A 7,126-nucleotide genomic window follows, 5' to 3' on the forward strand; every position below is an offset into this window, starting at 1 on the left:
TAGGAAGATGAGATAACTGAACAGTTCTGCAGAAAAAAAGTCTTCATTTAACTGTAATGTTATTGCAGGTTTGCCACTTAGAATTAATCAAAGGTTTAAACAGGCAAAAACAACAACAACAAAAAGAATATGCTTACTGTTAAATCAGATTTTCTGCTTACTGCTGGGTACTACTATGTACCACGTTATGTTCCTAGAACTAAAAGTGCACGGCAACCAGAACCTTTATCCAATGGATGCAACAGAATGTAATGTGGAAAATGTACCAGGTCTGAATATAAGGCTTTTGTACCAGCTCTTCTACTGATGCAAATTGGCCTATTTTTAATGAGTCAATAGAACTCAGTTATTTTATACCAGTTTAGTAGGTAGTTTGTCAAAGGGTTAGATCTGATGTGAGATTCCTTGCTCCTCAAGAAAAAAAAAAAATTAAATTGTTAAAAAAATACAACCTTACTCCTTACCTATTATTCACAACTGGTTGTAGAATCTTTTTTCTTTTGTGCTTGACAATGGAAGGACAAGTGAACAAAGAAACAAGAGAAAGAACAAGAGAAATACAAAGTTACATTGGCATAAATTATTCAGGTTCTATGGGCAGATCTTTTGGACAAACTGCAGTGATTACAATTTAACTTTATACACTAAATCTTTTATTTCTTCAATAAAGTAGCTCTCATTCTCCAATAAGGTAGAGCGTTATCAATCTTTATTTTCAGTTGGTCCCCCATCATCCTATTGTCTTGTATTTCTCTGGAGTGTTTTAAACCAGAAACAAAACTACAATAAAATAAACTTTTCTTTCTTTAATTGTTTCTTTACAAAAGTTTTGCAAAAATTGTATGATTAGTTTATAGGGTTTTATATCTGAATGTGGGTGCATGCATGCATGTGTGTATGAGAGAAAGAGAGAGAGAGAAGGAGAGAGAGAGAGAGAGAATTGCTTTAAAGAGTTACACTTCACGCAGGTATGGATTTTGGGTTGACAACTCAGAGGTGAACTAACTTTAGATTGGTCTGAGCCTAATCTAAATTGGGTTAACCTGGATTAATGAATACCTGTACATGCTTGTAGCACAGCCCCGGGGCTTGGAAAATGCAGCTGTTTTTCACAGCAGTGCTTCCTCATACTTCGACACAATGTAAACACTTCTTAAGAGTTTGTGGAAGGGAAACTCAGTTATGGAATAATCAAATTTCTTGGACCCAAAAGTTTAACTTCTAGAAAGACTGTTTTAAGTGCATTTCCTACTGAGGCCAATCAACTGTAGGTAATACAGTCTGTTCTGTAGCATCTTTCAGATGAGTCAAAATCAGGGACCTGTATACTTTTGTGCATAACATTAGAGTTACAAAATACTTGTATATTGGCCTAATTTTCCTTCCTTTGTCAATGGCTTGTGGATTAACTACTCAGGCCAATGCAATTCATCAAAGTGTGTGTGTGTAGAGCAAAGGTTTCTGAACTTGACTCCTAAGCATTGTGCAAAACCACTGAAGGACACTTACTATACTATTATTTTAGAACAAAATTTGTCCTTTCCCAGATGCATTATGTTATTTATCTGCATTATGGATGTGTCTAGAGACTCCAGAATTACATTCCAGTTTCCTCTGATTCTTCTTATGGTTCTGTAGATGTATGTATTCTGTGTACATTGGCAGTTAAATTCCTCCACAGGCCTATGGTCACCTAACATTTTCAACTTCAGCTATGGTGAGACTCTCAAATGGCATTTTGTGTGTTTATATGTACATACATTATAGACATGTGGAAATAAAGAATAATGGTGGAAAGACTCAGGAAACATAAAGAGAATATTACTTGGTTTCTGAAATATGCTATTTCAATAACAAGTGATAGCTGTGCATATGTGAGAGAGTGGCTGAGAATCCCTTATAAGACCACAAAACATCTGTAGAAGATATTTCTACCTTTACATCTTTTATTGGTGTCCATATTGCATGGGAAATTAAGTTGGAGGATTGCATGGTGAAAGACAATTAGGAGTCCTGAGTAGATTGATACATATTATTTTCCACATGTGTGCTTTATGTTCATGCTCATGTCTTTTCCTGAAAGCTTTATAATATGGTGTTCTTTTATTAAGAATTCATACCTTTTACATGCTGTGTGAGATAGCAAACTTATTTTATTCAAACACAAAGGAGAGAAAATGAACAAGAATCTATAGTACCTCATATATATTCATATTCTAATACAATAAAAGGCTTAGTCCATGTGTCTGTCTGTAATACTCTAGGCCAATAGCACATGTGCCACCAATAGGGCAGGCAGCAATTGGCTGGCCCGGGTGGCTGAAGGCACAACTTTGCACTGGGGCTCAGGGGAGGAGGCAGAGGCTGCCACTGCCACCAGGGGAAGGGCCGTGGCGTCGGGGTAGTGGGGCTGGGGCTATGTTAGGCTATTTCTGTTGGGGGGGCAGGCTGCACTCAGGCCAGGCCATCTTGTGGGTCAGTCGGAGCCTAGTAGCACCTCCAGGGGCTTGGGTGGGTGGCTTCCACCACTGCACGCACCATGGGGGAGCTGGGAGAAGGTGGGCATGTTCCTCCCACTTGTGCCACACCTCTGGATGACCTGCTGGGCTCTGATTGCCCCATGACCCGACCTGGCCTGGCCCAGCCCAGCCGGGGCCCCATTCACTGTGAATGGGGCCCCAGCCAAGCCAGGTCATGGGACAATTGGAACCTGGCGGCTGCTCCAGAGGTGTGGTGCTGGGTAGCCAAGGGGGGGATGCATGGCTCCCTGGTCTGTGCATGGGGCAAGAGCAGGCTGCAGCTGTGGGATGAGCTCAGCCTCTGCTGCCTGCTTTGCTGCTGCTGCTTTGGCCTCAATCTGTCCCCGCCTGGTCAAAAAGAAACTATATTCAAAGAAACTTACCTGCCTGCTGGGTCAGCTGCAGTACTGTATGCTCAGGGTATCTCACTATTCCTGCCCCTTCCCCACTGCTGTGGCATCCAGTGGCCAGGCTGCCCTGTATTTGTGGGGGGTGGCGGGCTGATCCCCATTATCCCCCACTTCCACCACCTATGGGAAACAGGGAGGGGTGGGGGGTTGCATATGGCTGGATGCAGAGCAGTGGCAGCATAGGGCACTGGGCGGCAGCTGCAGCCACCATGTGCAAGCTTCCCTTCTGCCTCGTTCTTAGGAAGTGGCAGTGGCACAGGGTGGAGCAGAAGGGGATGCAGGGGTGCACAGTGTGGGACGCAGTGCAGCAGGGGGCTGGGGGGAGTGAGGCTGGACCTGTAGCAGTGGTGGGGAGAGGGGGCAGCTGTGGGGGGAAAAGAGGCATGGGGTGGAGCCTGAAGTGGCAGAGGGGGGTAGTGAGGTGGAGGTCAGAGCAGTGGAGGAGGGGGAGCAGCACCAGGGGGGAGTGAGCCTGGGCCCAGAGTGGTGGTGGTAGTGGGGCTGGGACTGGTGTGGTGGGAGAGAGGGGTGGGCCCAGTGGAGCAGGGAGAGTGGGTCCAGGCCCAGGGTGGCAAGGGAGCAGGGCCTGACCCAGAGCAGCGGTGGGAGACGGGGGAGTGGGCCCAGTCCCAGAGTGGAAGGGTGGGGGGTGGGGCTGGATGTGCGGCTCTGTCACCACCGCCCTCTCCCCCCCATCATTCTTGATGGGCAATTTGCTAAAACAATTAGAAATTTCCATGCATCCTAATGGTGAAATCTGAGATGAAATCCTGTTCCCATTGAATTCAATGTAATTTTGCCATTGACCTCAAGAGAGGCAAGGGTGAAGTTACATATTATACCTAGACCATACTAAATCTGTGGAATATTAAGCAGTGTTGAAGTTAGAACATGCTGTGGGTGTTGACACACTAAGGGTTAATACCATCTCTTGCCTGCATAGGTCTGGCTTGCCATTAGAGGGCTGCTGAGCAGAGGTATGGCTAGGAGCCAGGACACCTGGGTGAAGGGAGGGGATTCAGAATAATGCACCCTGGGATGCTGGAGGACTGCAAACTGTTCATTTTATTTACATGGAACAGACTGAAGTTACGCTAACGTGAACTAGGCAACATGACTCAGAGTTAACTTTACCTGAAGTGGCTTACCTCTGAGATGCTCAGAGGCATTTAGCATGAATTAATGAGTTCTAAAATGCAGATATCATGTTTTTAGTGCTCTTAGTATGATCTAAGTGTAACATGTAACTACGCTGAAAGATTTGACCCTTTGGTTACAGATCAGAGAATTTAAGGAAGCTTCTATTCATTAACTAAACCAATCACCATTTGGTGAATTCCTTTTTCTATTCAGTGACTCTAAATCAAATCTGTTAAATTCTCTCAGTTTTTAAATTGGCAGATATTATTTTGCCAAATGTTGCAGAGTGTATAACTTTGGTCCTTGGGTAGATGTGACTGGCTGCCATCGACCTCAGGGGAATCTTGGCATATCCATGTGAGGGCATATTTTGCTCCTATAAGCTTGTGATGTATCTGATTCAATACTTTCTGTACATTTTTATTTTAGACATGATCAGAGGCAAAGTAATTACACTGAAACTTGCAGTGAAGTGAAGCCCCCATCCTCAGAGTAATAGGAACAAATACTGCAGACAGAAGCCTGGCTGATGATTCCAATCACTTTTGTGTAGTTCAGCAAATCCTTTCTTTTGTTGAAAGTAAGACCTTTCTTTGCCAATACTTTCACCCTTCCCTGGGAACAGTGCATGGCTGGTAAATCAACTCAATTATTATTCTATTCCAGAGGACATACAATGATTTACATTTATATGCAAGCATTTTCTTTCTTGTTGCCCCAGCAAGAGCTGGGAAATGATTTATAAGGATGCAGAAGTGCTGGCACAGATGTTATACAGCCTCAGCATGTTTGCATTGCACAGCGTGAGAGACTATTCTGAATGTGTCGATGCACAGGTAGAGAGTGAAGTGGCACACGTGCCAGCAGTGTCTACAAAGATACAACACAGGGCAGGCACTGGCCCTGCTGATGGTGAAAATATTTGGCATTCATCTTCTTAACAGGTCATTTCTGCATGCTGTACTTTTGGGGAGGGAATTGCTTGGGATTGCAATTAGTTGCCTCTGCTGAATTTCTAATGGACTTGTGGATCATAAAAACCATTCCACTGTGGAACAGTTGGCAGCTTTGGCTTTTTTTTTCCTTCTGTAACAGAGACTGAGAGACTTGATAGGTATAGGGAACAAAAGCTTATTTCTCAGTGGGGTCTTTGTTTCACCTCTTTCCAGGAGGCTGACATTACCAGGAAGACTGTGATCTTTGGTGCATTATAGAGGCTCCAAACCATTTTGAAATTTGCTTCAGGTTCTGTTAATGCTAGGCAACAATGAGTGATTATCAGGGTTAGAAAGTCACTTGCATATATCTGTGAGGACTACATCCAAAGCAACATTATCCAATATGTTAAACAACCAGATATTTAAATTTTGAGCTGTGGTGAGGCAGTCAGAAGCCAAATAGTCTGCTCATTAGAATTGTGATATAAGTATTTCCTATAGGTGTTGTCATTTAATTAAGTCTTGTATATCTTAGGGCTAAAAAGCAGAGGGAAGTTGGGAGAGTATCAGTATGGGTCTTTATCCTCCGTATAAGCATGTAAGGAAGTATGATAAAAGCTACTGGAGGGAGTACTCTTGGGGCCGGGAGACCTAAATTAGAGCTGCTGTCTGTGGTTTTGTTAGCAGGCGTGCAAGCACATACTCATCTTGTTTGCTCTTCTCAGTGGGGTTCTGCCAGGAGAGGGTGGTTTGATTTTTACAGTGGAAGGGGCCTAGGAGTTAAATTGCATCTGCATATCCACTGGCCAGCCCTGTCCTGTCTCCTGTGGAGCTGGCCTTGCCCATTTTGTCGGCTGCATTACACAGCTCCAGGCCACATGGCAGAATGGTTTTTGCAGGTGGCTAGCGGTCCTGTATTTCTGCCAGGATTACCATCCCCCTGAGGGCTCACATCCTATTTGCACCAGTGGAACTTTGTACAGCACAGGAGATGAATCTGGACCTTAGCTGTGCCAAAGCAAACAATGGACAAAATGACTATGGTGGTTTTGTGGGGGATATACATCAGGGCAGAAATTTGTTCTGTTATCTTCTTCCCATAATAAAGAAAATCAGGGTTAAAAGGAACATAACCTTTTCCTTTAAGCCTCATAGATATTAACTTTAGATTTTATCAAGTGGTTTGCAAGGGTTTGGTAGTTGGCTTTTGGCAGGATATTCTGTATGTGAAAGCGCATCTTGGAATATCCATTTCTTTAAAACCATGAATCAATCTCAACTGAGACATTTGATTACAAGAATCCACTTGCATGTTGGACAGCCTGTGATTAAGTCATTTGGTAGAAAGGGGAACAAAGGAAGTTAGAGCTAAGTTATTGATGGTGGTGCCCTGGGTTGCACTTTTGCATCCTAAAGCTCCATGGCTTTTTAACTGAGAGCAGAATTGAGATCTATATCTATTTTACAGATACAATAAAATAGCAGAACAAAGCTTGGCAAAAAGAAAGGGCTAAATCGTGAAATAGGGGCACATGCATTGAAGTCAGTGGAGTTTTAGGCATTTACACCAGGGTTATATTGTCCTTCCGGTGTCTGGAAATACCATTCAAAATAGACTGTAGTGATTCTCTGTCCAGGTGTACACCTTCCCTCTGGGTCCACTAAAATACCACCACTTCCTCATTCAGCAAAGAGAGATCTCCAAACACTTGGTTCTTAAACAACCCAGGCATTTTAATGCACTTTGATTCTTCTTCCAGAGGGTGTTCTTGGCTTGTGTTCTCTCCCTTTATTACAGCTTTAATCTTACAATGCAAACTGGGACTTGTTTACATTTTTATTTTTTAAAAGCTTTTTTGTTTGTGTGAGTATGTGCATTAAAGTTCTAAATTGACAGATGCCTTTTTGTAGAACTGAAATGACATATCTGAGTTTTAGTGCTCTCTTCCCTGTATTTGCATATTTAGTTACTTTCATTGCATTTTATTAGTATGTTACCTGATGAAGAAGTCTGGCTAATTAATTTCACCTGGTATTATACGCTGGTGTATGAAAAATTACACTTGGCCATTTCTGGAGACCAGCTGTGTATTAGGAATATCTGATCCCCATCAGAAGG

Source organism: Crocodylus porosus, unplaced genomic scaffold (genome assembly GCF_001723895.1).
Source record: "Crocodylus porosus isolate Cpor-Errol unplaced genomic scaffold, CroPor_comp1, whole genome shotgun sequence".
Classification (NCBI taxonomy): Eukaryota; Metazoa; Chordata; order Crocodylia; family Crocodylidae; genus Crocodylus; species Crocodylus porosus.